The sequence below is a fragment of the Callorhinus ursinus genome, unplaced genomic scaffold (genome assembly GCF_003265705.2).
Source record: "Callorhinus ursinus isolate GAN/ISIS: 27379988/994484 unplaced genomic scaffold, GSC_fseal_2.0 scaffold19, whole genome shotgun sequence".
Taxonomy (NCBI): Eukaryota; Metazoa; Chordata; class Mammalia; order Carnivora; family Otariidae; genus Callorhinus; species Callorhinus ursinus.
In genome coordinates this window covers 13,541,757-13,558,172 of record NW_027397081.1, presented here as the reverse complement: position 1 = coordinate 13,558,172, position 16,416 = coordinate 13,541,757, and positions in this window count along the sequence as shown.

The window sequence follows — 16,416 nt, the reverse complement described above, 5'->3', positions numbered from 1 at the left end:
CCCCTGCACACCCGGCCCCCTCGCAGGGCAGGAACCTACCTGTGAAGACACCTTGACAATCCACCAGGCTCTTGGAGGTTTACTGGCTGGCTTGGGGGGAGGACAAACTAAACAAGGCACTAAAGGAAGTGGGGGCAGAGGGTGGACAGGTTTCTGAGCGGATCTGGAAGCTTCAGAGATATTCCCAGACCTCACCTGAGGGCCACTGGTTGAGAGTGGCCTCTGGGACCCCTGGAGGCCTTAGCGTCTCCTGGAGCATGGTCCATAGTATGAGTGCTAGATAGTTACCCCCACCCCCGGGCCTGCCTGCAGGTCTCTGAGGGTCCTGTCAGGGCCCTGGTCCACACTGGGTGAGGAGTGAGGAATGATGAATGCCTTCTCTCTCCTGCACCAAGACTTCTCACCTGGTCTCCAGGCTCCTGGGTCCCTGACCTGGCAGAGATCTGCCGGTGATGCCATGGCTTTTGGCTGCCCAGATTCTGAATCCCCCTTGCTTTCTTTGGGGGAATTTCTCAGCTCCCAGTCTTGGTGGGTGCTGGAGTCAGCCTTCCATGAGAGACGCTGAGCCTCTTACCCCCCAGCCCTCCTTCCTCTGGGGGGTGGCATGGGGCTACACTCAGCAATCAGGTGTCAAATCCCCAGACTCCGAATAAGGCCGGAATGCAGAAAAAAGGAGGGTGGAGAATCCTTTCTGGAACAAGCAGGGCGGTAGCCACCCCTTTGCAGCTGGGCTGGTGCCTCAGTGCAGGGCCAGCGTGGGCGGTGGCTGCCAGGCGTGCCGGGCTGGCCCAGCTCAGTGGTGGCAGCAGGCTTGTCCCCAGGGGTCTCATTTTGGGGAGTCCTCATGGCCACGTTTCTCCCTCAGCTTTCCTCATTCTTACTAAGTTTCCAAACCAAATACTCTAGTTTTCCTCAAAGTTTCCAGAAATATCAATTAAATTCATTTTTTGCTCATATCTTCCACAGTAGGTTTCTGTGACAAGCCATCCAGAACCTTGATCGGCATGTTCCTTTTCTCTCGCAGTGTTTTCTTCCCCCTTTGGTCCTCGGAAGCTGTGCTCCCATCCCTGGCCTGTTCCCGTTGGTCCCATTGGTTTCTCTGAGACATAACTTATCAGTCCTTATTAGGGCTGGTTCCATCTTTTAAGGAAAGCTGTCTCGCTCTTTTGTTCTAAGCTGGTGTGTGGGGCTGTGTCTCCAGCAACCCAAGGGACATCTCTAGCACCTAAGACAGTTGGACAGCTGTGCCCAGCTTGGGCAGACAGCCCCATCCACCCTTTCCATAGGTGCTCTGACAACCGGGCTCCGGTCTCTCGTGAGCTCCTGAGTTCAAGAAGCTCTGATTTGGTTTGGGGAATCTGTTTATGAGAAGAAGTGCAAGCTCTTTTAAGCAAACAAAAGCGAGGCTCTGAAAATTATGCATTATACCACCCCGTTAAGAAACACACGTGGGTATTTGTATGTGCATGTGTAAGGAGGTAAAAAGTCTCTTAGGTCAACAGCTAGACCTGGAGTTCTCGTCAGAGAGAGGATCGCATTTGGTGGTCCATGCTGTCTGCTAAAGAGGAAACACCGAGGAATTGGCTGGAAGGAAACATATGGCTTCAGCTGCTCCGTGCATTCCCCGTGCAGGTGTTTGAGGTGGTCATAAACAGTAGGAAAGGGGGGGAGGCCACAGAAGGGAAAATAGGTAATAAAAGAGGAGGCTAAAGCTCCCCCCCCCAAAAAAAATGATGGCCAATGAAAACTGTCCGGGATCAGGTGATCAGAACAGAGGCATGGCAATAAAGTGATACTCTGTGCTTACTAGTGCTAGATGCTTTAAAAAAAAAAACACACAATATATGTACCACATCGACTCATATAATCCTCACAACAAACTGTGACATCAAAGACGCAGACGGGGAAAAGGCAGCTCAGAACAGTGGAGGTACATCTAGCAAGTGGTGCAACTGAGATTCGAACCCGGGCCATCTGGCTACAGAACTATACCTTTAATTCCCAGGCTGTGGTCCCTCTAAGGTGAGCCCAGCAGAGTGAGAGAAGTGGAAGCCCTGCCGAGAACCTCCGTAGCGCAGGGGGTCCCAGGGGGCAGGTGGGTTGTGCCGGCTCACATTCGAATCCCCATAACCAGCTTACACGGAAGAAAAAAATCTGAAAGCTTAGGTGGTAAATTCATCAGGGCTCATTTCAGAAAGGTGAGGTTTTGCTTTCCACTTTAGGTATTTTATATAATATTTGGGATTTTAAGATACTATTCAGGATTACTTTCTTCTGGTTTTATATATGTGCGTGTGTATATATATAACATAAAATTTGCCATTTTAGCCATTTTTAAGTATACAATTCAGGGACGTTAATTACATTCACAATCTTGTACAATCATCACTGCTATCTCCCAAATCTCTTTATCATCCCCAAACAGAAACTCTGTATCCCCTAAGCAATTCTCCATTACCATCCCCGAATATTTATCCTTTTGTGTCTGGCTTCTTTCACTTAGCATAATGTTTTCAAGGTTCATCCAGTTTGTAGCCTGTACCAGAAGATCTTTCCTTTTTAAAGGCTGTATGATATTCCGCTGTGTGTTTCGACCACATTCTGTATATCCACTCAACCACTCATGGACTCTTGGGTTGTTTCCACCCTTTGGGTGTTGTGAATAATGCTGTTATGTGTAGAAATATCTCAAGTCCCTGCTTTCAATTCTCCTGTGTGTATATCCAGAATTGGAACTGCCAGATCACATGGTGGTTCAGAACTACTCCAGGACCCAGGCTTTAACCACGTAGCAAGCCCGAAGCACCTAAACCCAGAAGAACCAAGTTCTAGAGGCCCCTGAGAGTGTGGGACAGGGGGTGTTTCCCGGTCCTTGGTGCAGCCCACATCAATTTCTCCCCAAGCAGGGCTCCAAGAGGCCAGCCCGATCTCAGGCCTGAAGCTCCCCCAGGTACCTCTGGCTCCTCAGGTGACCTGGACGCCTCTGCAGGCATGGGTTAGTGCCCCCAAAGGGGTGTCAGCCAGCACTGACGTGGGCCAGGCTGCGATCCTAGACACACACCCGCACCCATCCCCGAAGCTCAAAGGTCAGAAGTCATCGGAAAACATCAAAGGGGTCACTACCCCCAAGGTGTCTGGTATATGGAACGGCCCCGATTAGGGAGAAGAAAGCCCAGCAAAGCCAAGGAAGGGTCTGGGGGTCTGTTCTCCTCCCATACCCACAGGGCCTTGCTGCTGTGGAGGGATTGTCCCAGCTCGGTTGAAAGCAGCTCCTGCCTGGGAATGTGTGTTCTCTTGGTGTTATCACAGGACACCCTGTGCTCCCAGAACAGAGAGCACAGGCAGGGGCATGTTCTGGGGAGAGAAACAACAAGTGTGGGGTTATCTGGGGACTTCTGTGTCTGGGAGCATGGAGGACAGAACCATGGTTATCTGCTGTGTGATAACAAGTGGCTAATGATGGAGGGGCACAGTCAGAGACCCCAGCACTGCCCACGTCAGAGGGGTGAGGATTTGGGCAGCTGGTTCTGAGATGGGAAGTGAGTGATGTGAGCTGGGACCTATGCACCAAATCACAGGCCATGAGGTTTGGAAGGGATCTCCTTGTCTCTCAGTCCAGTCCCTTGACACCATCTCTAACACACAAACACGACTCTTCACTAACAGGTATCCCGTTCCTTTTTCCATCGCTATCCAGCTTCCTGCCTGGCTCCAAGATTGATCCTCCTCTCTGGCTCATGCCCTGCATGGTCTCTCTCATAGCAAGAGGGCTGACCCGTGTGATCAAGAGGCTACTGTGGAAGTCATGGTGTATGACCCCCAAGGCTGGGTCATCAAGGGCACTGTGGTTTCCACCTTGCTTTCCCCTGGATCATTGATGCTGAGGGATGATAGGGAGGAAAAGCCGCCCCTCCTCAAGAGCCAGCACCAACTTGCCAGCCACACGAGTGAGCCGCGTTGGAAACAGATGCTTGGCCAGGCCTTCGGATGACTATAGCCCCAGCCAACATCCTGCCTGCAACCTCGTGACGGATCCTGAAGCAGAACCACACAGCCTCTCGCCTCACACTCAGAGGAACTGTGAGGGATCCTATGATGTTAAGTTTTGGGGTGACTTGTTATGCAGAATAGCTAACTGACACACGTGCCTCGCACAGTGCCTGGCACCCGGTCAGCTGTTTGAGTGCATGGGTCCTGCTCAGTGTCTGAACACCTCCACTGACAGCCAACTTACCATCTTCCCAGACAATTGATTTTATCTTTGAACAACTCTGTTACAGATTATCAAAATTACACTTGTTCTTTCTCAGTATGGCTTTGGTGGTATTTTTATTCCTCTTGCGAACCATAGAATAATTATAATCCCTTTACATATACGTTCTGCCCACAGGCAATCTACCTGGATACTCCTTTCATGGAATCCCAAACCTTGTGGACAAAATTGAGCCAGAGATGTGCCATACTTCACAGCGGCCTTGGGATGAATCATCTCGGCTGGTTTCTGAGAGGGCGGAGGTTCTGCCGATCTTGCTTATTCTCATATGATCAGTGCTTAGCACAACAGCTAGAACTTAGTAGGTGCACAATAAATATTTGTTGAATAAACTAATGCATTCAGTGAATCTTTGTCTCACGTTCAGTTGCACAGGACAGGTATATTCACCTTTACCAGGTAATGCTGGGTTGTTTTATAAGCTGCACCCTTTTTCTTTAGCTCTTCCAATAATAGGAAACTTCTGGACAAGTCTTCCAATTTTCTTATCTTTTGTCTCATGTCTTCCTGCTCTGTATGCTCCATTTTCTGGGAGACTTCTTCACCCTCTATTCAATTTTTTTGTTTCTGCAATCACATGTTTATTTATTCATTTATTTTTTAAAAGATTTTATTTATTTATTTGTCAGAGAGAGAGAGAGAGAGAGAGAGAGGGAGAGTGAGTGAGCGCAAGCAAGGGGAGTGTCAAGCAGAGGGAGAAGCAGGATCCCTGCTAAGCAGGGAGCCCAATGTGGGACTCGATCCCAAGACCCCGGGATCATGACCTGAGCCAAAGGCAAATGCTTAACTGACCGAGCCACCCAGGCATCCCTGCAATCACATGTTGAATTTGTAAGAGCTTTTAAAACATTCTGTGAAGTTCTTCTATCATATCCTGTTCTAGTTTGATCAATGTAATATATTTAACTCTCTGATGATATTCATGGTATTTTTAAGTGTTCTTTCTGTATAGCTATTGTTTTCTTCAAGTTATTTTTTAAATGTTTGGTTTGTTTTGGGTCTCTATCTTTCACATTAGGACCTGTCCTCAAATGACTGGTAATCTTTGCTTGTCTGCTTAAATTTAAGAGTGGGGATTTTAAAGCTGATGTGAAGCTCCAAGTGCATGAGTGGTACTTGTTGATTGTGAGCATCACTGTAGGGTGATACACTGGGATGTTTAGCCGGGGAACCCCTAACATAAAAGGATTTAGGTATTTCCTTTTGAGTTGGTCCTGTGTCCTTCGGAAGTTTCTCCCATTCTTCTCCCTGGAGGGTAAAGGCCTGGATACCAGTGTTCTTGGGGCTAAGGGGAAGGAGCAGGATGGGGCTCAGCATTCAGAGGGCATCCTCTGGTTTAACCCCTCTATTTCTAGTATGGCAACCCTGTTCTCAACTCTGCCTGGCATTCTTTCCCTTTTCAGAAAATAAACCTCCAGTCTTCTGCCAAGGTGAGCTAAGGGAGCTAAAGTTTCACCTGCTTTTTAAAATAATTTCAACTAGGAGGGCCTGGGTGGCTCAGTCATTCAGCGGCTGCCTTCGGCTCAGGTCACGATCCCAGGGGCCTGGAATCGAGCCCCGCGTCGGGCTCTCTGCTCAGTGAGGAGTCTGCTTCTCCCTCTCCCTCCGCCTGCCGCTCTCCCTGCTTGTGCTCTCTCTCTCTCCCTGTCAAATAAATAAAATAAAATCTTAAAAAAAATAATTTCAGCTAATCTTTCATATTTGATAACATCCTCCTCATTCACCTTTACTTTTAGTGGTAACTGGTGCCTTGCGTTCAGAGCTGTTAGGTAGGGCTCTGCAAGCTGTGCACTGCCCAATTCCGAGGGCGCCTTCCTCACACTGCAGACATTATGGGACTGTATATTTATTATGACAAATTTCTGGCAGATGGCAATAGTGTGTCTCGAGAATGGGGAGGTGAGTTCTAATTCACACACAGTGCAACAGGGGCTAGCTGGGGATTTACTACAATTCCTTAAGCCTTTCGTGAATTCAGTGCAAGAAATCAGGTTGGAGCTCATCTTTCCCCACCGTCAACTTAAGATCAGCTTTCTCAGTCCCGCTAGTTGCAACTGGTCTGCCTGTTTTCTAGCTTTACAATTTTGCTGGCATCTTTTCTTCTGTTCTTCTTGCTCCTATGGGCCCCCATCTTTTCTTAAACAAAACAAAGCAAAAAACTCTTTACTGTAGTTGGAGGGAGGTTTCAGAAAAAAATGAAATCAGATACATGCATTCAGTTTGCCATGTTTTTCTGGAAGTCCACAAAAGCAGCACAGATGGACGATCATAGAGGATTTTGTGGTGCATTCATTCCTCTAGAGTCTATACCACTGGTTCCGACCTACCTGGGAGGTCTTCTGTGTTACTGCAAATGGTTTGTGAATATGAATGTACCTGTCCAGAAAATGTTCTTCTATTTAAAAATGTGTGTTAAGGAAATAACCATGGAATGCATGTATTTAGCTATCAAGATGTTCATTGCAGTGCTGTTTTAAAAATGAAAAACAAAACAATGTATAACAGGAGATTGTTAATTTATGGTACATCCATATTCATCACCACTGAAAATCAGATTGTGAATGACATTTATCAACATAGATGTATAAGTATGATCTACTCTTGAAACGATAAATCAGGTCACTAAACAGCTCGATCCTATAAAAATAAATTGTCCAAAATGTATGCAAATATATGCCTAGATAAAAAAATATGGAAGAAGGAGCTCTTGGGTGGCTCAGTCGGTTAATCGTCTGCCTTCGGCTCAGGTCATGATCCCAGGGTCCTGGGATCGAGTCCCACATGGGGCTCCCTGCTCAGCGGGGAGCCTGCTTTTCCCTCTCCCTCTGCTGCTCTCCCTGCTTGTCCTCTCCCTATCTCAAATAAATAAATAAAATCTTAAAAAAAAAAAAACCTGTACTCTCTTTTAAAAAAATATGGAAGAATATACAGGAGCTGGTGGTGGAAATATGGGTGATTATATATATTTTTGCTTCTCTATATTTTATACTTCTTCTACATTACACTCTTTTATTTTATTTATTTATTTATTTATTTTTTAAAGATTTTATTTATTTATTTGACAGAGAGCGAGAGCAGGAACACAAGCAGAGGGAGTGGGAGAGGGAGAAGCAGACTCCCCGCTGAGCAGGGAGCCCGATGCGGGGCTCGATCCCAGGACCCTGGGACCATGACCGGAGCCGAAGGCAGATGCCTAACGACTGAGCCACTCAGGTGCCCTCGTTATACTCTTTTAAATATTAACAAAATAAAAAGCTACTGATGTAAGTTAATATTTTAATAGACAGGACTTCCTACTCAAACATGTCAGGCACTCTTGATCCCAGCCATAGATCTGGTCAGACCACCAGAAGCTTAGATATTTGGGCTACCTCACCTTGACCTGATGCAAAATTGTCATTGGTCAGGGACTTTTGGATACAGCTCTAAGGGCCCTGTATATAAAGTCCCATAGAGATATTCAATTAGCTACTCAGTGTTTGGAAAAGCTTTATTTTCCCTCTGAGTCTGGTGTGCTTCCTTCTTCTGATGATGACAACTAGGTACCTTACTGAATTTCCCTCTTCGTAGGTTTCCACAAAACCCCAAACCAATGTGAAAGTCAACGATTACAACTTTGTCATCTGTTATGGCCTCTGTGGTTGTGTCTTTTAGGTCTTGTGCTTTGTCAGGTTATCAGATTTTCTGCCATTATTTTCATTTTCACTGGTTCTAAGGGTCTCCTCCTTCCAACATCATCATCATCATCATCATCTACATTTTCACTGCCAGTAGCCTCAGATCTTTGGCGATGAAAAAGGATATATGTAAACAAAACCCAAACAAATAAATGACCAAAACTCTTATCTCTGTTGGCATGCCATCACTGTGTTGACTCAGAGTGTGCCCAGGACATTTTGTGGCCTTAGAGTCCACATCACTGGCCCCACCTGGCTGTTGCGCCATCAGCAGGTGTTTCTCACACAAACATCTCACTGTGGGGCATCTCTCAGTTGTGATGGGCCATGGACTGCAACGAGGCTAAAGACCTAAGGACCTGTTGTTCTGGCCGTAGCTAGAGCTGGTTCTGTCTCTGCAGGGACAGGAGAGGAGGGGAACTGAGGGGGCCCGTTAAGTGTGAGATGGGACGAGGAGGGAGAGGTGGACTCCACTCCCCATGGTAACTTGAGAGCTATTCCTGGACTTGGCTGTCCTTCCCCTGGCTGGCTCTGAGCTACTGTTCCTGTGTCCATATCAACTTACACATGGACCCTGGCTTCCCTGCATTTCCACAGCCCTCTTTCTCCCAAATCATAAACCCCTTGGGGTGACGGGGCAGGACCTGGCTTTCTTCTGAGCACGGTGGGTTCCCGGCTTCTCCCAGTAAGGAGGGTAGAGGCTCTGTTGTGGTTCCGGTCCCCGGAGCAGGGTTCTCTCATCCTGAGCATGGCGGATGTATTGGAGACACATGGTGATGGAGATGGTGTATTGAGCATGGACTCCAGAGACAGACAGACCCGGGATTCGCACAGGGCAAGACCCTGAGCAAGTTACCGAATCTTTCTGAGCCTCAGTTTCTCTGTAAGTAAAATGAGGATAACAGTATCTACCTCGGAGCATTACAGGTGATAAACGTTAATACCGGGCACACGGCAGGTGCTCAATAGAGGGGTCATTGTGATCAAGTTTTTCAAATCCTATTGGGCCCGACTCTGAGGGCAGAGAGACTTGCAGGTATGCCCAAGCCACCTTTCCAGGCTTCTCTGCTGCTGAGAGCTGGCCAGACCGAACCCTTCACTGTTTTCCACCCCCCAGCTACAATTGCATAGCTTCCTGCCTCCACGCCTTTACTCCTGGCATGCCTGCTGCTTCTTCACTTCCTCACCCTCTGGACCAAACCCCTCTGTGTCTTCAGCCTCACCTAGGGCACGCCTTCCACTCCCTGGCCTTTGCTGGCATCTGGTCTTTGCTCAGGACACCTGGTTCCCCTGTGGCCCTCCTTGGTGGAGGCTGATGATCCTCAGGCCTGGTTGCTGTTTCCAGACCACTAAATCTTTGAGGCTGGTTCTGTCTGGCTCTGTTCCTAACTCACCCTGGTTGCTGATTTCCACATTCACTGAGCCTTGGCCGCCTGGTTCCCAGTGGAGGATCTATCTCTTCTCCAGGGAGCTCGCCTTTGTCCTGGAGACATCAAAAATCCATGTGGAACACGTGACCAAACACCTCCCCTCTCAACCGATCGACCTCAATTTCTCTACCCTTTTCCTCCGACTCATTTCAGGTGACCAGACACGTGTGTGCTGGGGGGGCCCGGAGCGGCTCTGCCTCTGGCACGTTTCTCTCAAACATTCCCCGGGCCGTGCGCCATGTGCATGGGGCTCTGCTTTCTCGCTGCCTCCCTCCTCGCCCTCCTGGGCTCCGGCCTCACCCTCCATCCTGCCCTGTGCCTCAAGTCTCCCGACATTCCCTGGGCCCCTGGACCCCCTTGTCTTTCTTTTTCGTTCCTCTGGCAAAACCTCATTCAGAATAAAGCAGGCTTCTGCTTTTCCAGTTCACCTTGTGGAGCCTGGTTAGAGAAAAATCCTGCTCTGGTTTATGCTGCTGTGAATTCAAGGCCTCCAGCTTTCGGTGGGACTGTGGCTAGAGTCCGGTTAGCCTTCTGGGAGTTCCCGCTCAATTCTCTCTCCCGTTCCCCAAAGCAGCTACCCCAGGGCCGCTCAGTCCCCTTCCTTTCTTCACTTTTGCTCAGGGCTCCACAGCCCAGGTTTTCTTTTTTTAAGATTTTATTTATTTATTTGCCAGAGAGAGAGTGTGCAAGCACAAGCAGGGGGAGCTGCAGAGGGAGAGGGAGAAGCAGACTCCCGCCGAGCAGGGAGCCCCATGCGGGCCTCGATCCCAGCACCCTGGGATCACGACCTGAGCTGAAGGCAGACGCCTAACGACTGAGCCACCCAGGCGTCCCTCCATGGCCCAGCTTCTGCATCTGCCGGCCCACTGCCTCACTTCTGTGGGGCTCACGGGAGCCTCTCACATACAAAACCCTGGAGGACCTCTTGCTTCTTCTTTTTAAAATCTTATAATGGACTGTTTCAAGCATACATAAAAGTACATAGGAGAGTACGACTAATACCCAGGTACCCCTTACCAAGATTTGACAAATACTGATGCTTACGTCTTAGAATCTTTTTTTTTTTTAAAGATTTTATTTATTTATTTGCCAGAGAGAGAGAGAGAGAGAGAGAGCACAAGCAGGGGGAGCAGCAGAGGGAGAGGGAGAAACAGGCTCCCCGCTGAGCAGAAAGTTCGATGCCGGGCTCATTTCCAGGACCCTGGGATCATGACCTGAACCGAAGGCAGGACGCTGAACTGACTGAGCCACCCAGGCATCCCTGTCTTAGAATCTTTCCTCGAAGAAACAAAATGTGGTAGACAGAGCACAAGTCCCTGCTGTTCTTCCCCCCGACACCCCATCTCTTTGCTTTCCCTCCCAAGGCCATCATGAGCCCGAAGATGCTGAGTCTGCTTTCCATGCACGGTTTTATTCTATTATATATATTTTTGGAGCCAAATTCATGAGCAGTGCTGTTTCACATGCTATAAAAATTCATGTAAACAGTATAAAATTATTTGTATCCTCTTACTATTTGCTTTCTTTCACTTTACATTATGCTTTGGGGATATATCCATCTCTCTCTATAATGTGTTCATTGTTACCAGCAAATGTAGTTCTCCATTCTGTGAATGTACCAGAATTTATTCATCCATCTATTGATGGACATTTAGGGTGTTTTCCATTTTTTTTGGTTTTTCAATTTATTTTATTAGTAGTATTTTGCTATTACAAATAATACTTGGATTTCCCTTGAGGCCTAGTATGTACTAAATTATGGTAAGGATTCTGTATTTCCTGAGGTACAGGGTTCTTATATAGATCAACTTTGTGACGTATTGTTCACATCTTTTATTTTTCTGTGATTCTATCCATTTTGAGAAAATGGTACTAAACTCTCTCAGCAGATGTGTCAAGTTCTCTTTGAGACTCAGCAGCTTTTCAGTTTATCTCTTTTGAGGCTATGATGTTAGATTTCATTTACCTGGTAAATGTTTTTCACTGTTTGTTTCTTTTTTCCTGGTAAATTTTTTCTTTCTGTTAATCCTTTTTGCCCCAAAGCTTATGTGCTCTGATATTATATTGTTATACCTGCTTTCTTTTCATTAAATTTTGTCTGGTATGGGTTTTTAAAGTCCCTCTCCCCTGCTATACTTTTTAGCTTTCTCTGATGTTGTATTTTCAGTATGCCCCTTTAAGTCGTGAATGACTGGAATTTTTATAAAATCTAATTTTTATAAAGCAAATTGTCACTAATGACAATAGAAAACCCTTATGCAGCACTTACTATGTGCCAAGCAGTGCTCTGAGCATTTTTTATTTCATGTATTAATATATTAAAACGTTCGGGTGCCTGGGTTCCTCAGTTGGTTAAGCGACTGCCAGTCCCGCATCGGGCTCCCTGCTCGGCGGGGAGTCGGCTTCTCCCTTTGACCCTCCCCCCCCCCATGTGCTCTGTCTCTTTCATTCTCTCTCTGTCAAATAAATAAATAAATAAATAAATAAATAAATAAATAAAATCTTAAAAATATATATATATTAAAACGTTCATTTCCCACAGAACCTATGAGGGAGGTACTATAATTATTCCCAGTTTTCTTTTTTTTTAAAAGACTTTATTTATTTATTTGAGAGAGAATGAGAGAGAGCACGAGAGGGAAGAGGGTCAGAGGGAGAAGCAGACTCCCTGCTGAGCAGGGAGCCCGATGTGGGACTCGATCCCGGGACTCCAGGATCATGGCCTGAGCCGAAGGCGGTCGCTTAACCAACTGAGCCACCCAGGCGCCCCTAATTATTCCCAGTTTTCTAATAAGGAAACTGAAGCACAGACAAGTTAAGTAACTCGCCCCGAGGCCACAGAGCTAATCCACGTCAGCATTGTAACCCACACTGTCTCGCTCGAGAGTTGGTGCTCTATGGCCTGGTTTAATCTATTCCCCTCTATTGGGATTACTGATTGATATCTCATATTATTTTGTATCTTCTATTTACCATGGTATTTTTTTGCTTCTTTTGTCTTCCTGCTTGCACTTCTATTGGTTTTATTATGTTCCTTTAAAAAATGATTTTATGTACTTTTAAATTTAGTTTTTATTTTATCAAACTTCACGGTTTAGAGAATCAAACAATACTACGAGTTAGGATAAAAAAAGTAAACATCCCTTAAACCCATCCCCATTTTCCCCTCTGCATAAACACCTTTTGGCTCTTAGAAAATTCTGTTATTATTCTCTGATTTTCCAGTTTTAGGCTTATCTTATCTTTAGGCTTATGCTTGCCCACTATGGTCAATAAAAATGGGGTTCTCAATTTTAATAAAAATAAATAAATAAAGAAAACCCAGCTCCTCAGACATGACATAGGAGGCCAACCGGCACCTGGGGATTAAGTGCAAAAATAAATAAATAAAAATAAATAAAAATGGGGCTTTCTTTCATATATACACACCTTATACACACACATTTTCCAATTTATTATATCATAGGTCTTATTTAAACTATGATATCATATCCAGTATTCATATTATTATGATTATGTACATGATATTCATATGTGGTTTACTATGGTAATTTTTCCCAGTATTTTTTTCTTCTCCTTGCAGTTAATAATTGTCTTTTGTGGTTGTTAATTTGGTTTCCTATACGTTTCAATGATTTACCCCCAGATTCTTGCCCAGTTTGCATAAATCTGAAAAATAGAGGGAAGCACGTTAGGGAGCAGAAATCAAGCATACATATGAAATACACATATAGAGAGAGGACGCAAACATGGCAAAATATTAATTACTATATTATTAATATACAATTATTGAACCTAGGTGGTGAGTACAAGGATGATCACTGTACTTTCAACTTTTCTGTATGTGTGAAAATTTTCATAGTAAATTAGAAAAAAAAATGAAGCTGATAGGAAGCCTTGAGTCCATGACTCACTTTAGGATGGACTGTCTCAACCACAAAGAACCCCCGATATTGTTTCTTTTGGCCTATTTTCTTGGGTTAGCCAAATTTCTCTGGAGAATATTCTAGTCTCCTTCCTGGTGGGTGAAGACTAATTGGCCAACATTTTGACCAAAGGAAAAGATGGTGTAGAGGGATGCATTCCATAATTCAATATACAAAATTTTACTTAAATGTTCTTTTTTTGTGTAGCAGAACCCTGGTGCCAATAATACCATATTTTCTCCAGGCCAGAGACCGCCCCCCCCTTTAACCTCTCCAGGGAATACACCTTTGGTTTCCCGCTGCTTTGGGGGAAGGCCGTAACCCAGCTGAGTGGTGTTGGGGAGGACGTCTGCTTCTCAAACAGACTTGCAACGAGTTGCCACATCTTAAGCCCCACTGTCACCCGTGCTTCTGGAAGAATCTATGGCTGCTAATGTCTGAGCTTCCAGGGCATTCAATAGTACAGATCAGGGGGTTGCTTGGCTTTCTCCAACACTGCTGCAAAATTCCTCTTCTCAGGTGTGTGTAGTTATTACTATTTGACCATTTGGAAGTTTTCCAACTTCCAAAGTATCTTGTCTCCTATTCTCTTTGTGCGTTTATGCATTTCTTTTTTTAAAAGTGCCCTTTAATGCTGCTTTATTGGGATTTCAGAAAAGGCGCAGGCTGATGCATGCAATCAATCCACCACCCTTTACTAAAAATCAATCTGGTGTTCTTTAGTCTCAATCACATATACTAGTTTGAAAGTTATACATTCTTTGTATTCTTTTAATGGGTTATCCTTAAAATTTTAATATTCCTGCTTGACCTCACAAAGTCTAAAAGATAATCAATATCCCTATCTTCTTACTGAATAATGCAAAGACTGCAGAATGCTTTAACTTTGATCTCTGCTTTCCCATTTTCCACGCTACTTTGGCCTAATATTTTAGGTCCTCCTTGTTTATAACACTTCCTGCAAAGTAGTCCCTTCATCAATATATATTTATTGAGGCTGCCTACCATGTGACAAGCAGTTTTCTAATTACGGGAAACAGCAGCTAATGAGATGAGCTACATTTAAAGGTATTTTCTGTTAAGTTGGACTATATGAAATTGCCAATATTTGACCAATTTTTAGTGGCAAAGAACTGGTTTTACATGGTTTAAGTATATGTATGTTTAAATACATATACGTTTCTTTTTCTCTTCTCTTTGTAGAAATCCCAGTAGGCGTATGTTGGATCCTCCCATTCTGCCCTCCATGTCTTTTACCTTCTGTTTCATAACTTCCTTCCAAGATTCTTTCTGGGCGATTTTCTCAGATTGCCCTTCTAGTTTACTAATTCTTTCTCCAACTATAGCCAAATGATTTTTTTTTCATTTTAAAGACTATATTTTCCACTTTTAGATGGCCTATCTAATTGCTTTTCTTTTTGACAAACCATGCAAATAGATCATCTTTCAAGACAAAATAATGATTACACAGGTCACTACTAAACATGCTTGGCTATTTCAGTGCTGTGTTAAATTATCCCCCCCCTTTTTTTGAGTGCATTTGAGGTATATATGTTGTTGTTGAAGTGGACTTGCATTTAGGCCTGGTGAGAGAAGTAGAACAATGTACAATGGATCCATAATGAATGGTTACTCTATTCTACCTATGTTTCTGGTATGTTCTGGGATGGACCCTGGGATGCTGCCACACTGAGTAAAGACTACACCCCAGTTGATACCTGAGTTATTGGCAGATAAGATGGAAGGAGCACAATCTGCAACAAGTTTGACTAACCACAGATGGTCCCCAACTTACAAATTTCAACTTACCAATTTTCGAGTCTAGGATGGTGCAAAAGAGATCTGCAATCAGTAAAAACCAAACTTCAAATTTTGAATTTGGATCTTCCCCCAGGCTAGAGATTCACAGCACGATCCCCTCCCTTGATGCTGGGCAGTCGTAGAGAGTGGTGGCTCCCAGTCAGCCCTGCGATCACAGGGGTCAACATCTGCTACCCTGACAACCATCCTGCCCCCGTGCAACCTTCTGTTTTATCACTTTCAGCACACTATTCAGTCATTCAATATTGTTAGGTTAGGTGTATGAAATGTATTTTCTTTTTTTTTTTTTTTGAGATTTTAGTTTTAAGTAATCTCTACTCTTAAAGTGGGGGCTTGAACTCAATCCCGAGATCAAGAGTTGCCCACTCCACTAACTGAGCCAGCAAAGCTCAATATTTTCAATGTATGATATGTATTTTCAACTTACAATATTTCCAATTTGGGATGGGTTTATTGGGATGGAACTCTATCATAAGTTGAAGGAGTTCTGTATTTAGAATGAGGAGTCACTAATGTTCCCTTAACAAACAGGTCAAAAGAGGAAGACTGCCTAAGAAATCTCATTTGGTGCATGTTGACATTTTATTTGAAATCCATATACTTGTGTATTTCATGTGTTTATGGCAAAACTGCTCCTACGGAACCTTAAAGAATAAGGTACCTTTTAATCTTTACAAATACATTTTAAAATTATTGTTACTCTACATCCAGATTATGTTGGCAATTCCTGGATTTAAAAAAAAAATCCAAATGGGTAACTCTCTTCTAAAAATTCAGCTGAGAATATCAGATACTAAGCAACAAAGAAACATGAAGAAAAAGGAAGTACAAACAGGTTCATGTGGAAATAATCTGGTTCAAAATACTTCATATCTGACCATTCTTACTGCACCACATCTGGAGATACAAAATGTTAGGTTGTCTTGCTATTTGGTGATGCTAAGTTTGATCACTTGGTTAAAATGATCCACCAGGTTTCTTCATTGCAAAAAATACACTTAATAATTAATAGGTCATCTATCTGTGGGGTGATACTTTGAAGGCATGTGAGCATCCCTTTCCTCAATAATTTTTCACCTTATGGTTTTAGCATTCATTGATAATCCTTGCTTGAATCAAATATTACCTGAGGGCTGCAAAATAGTAGTTTTTAAAAAAGATTATATCATTTCATCTACATGTAGTAGCTGATTCCTTCTGTAAGCAAGAGCTTTTAGGAAGCTTGTGTTCAGATCCAAAGATTGGAACCAAAAATGTTTAATGATGAGGAATCTAATGATGAATCTAAT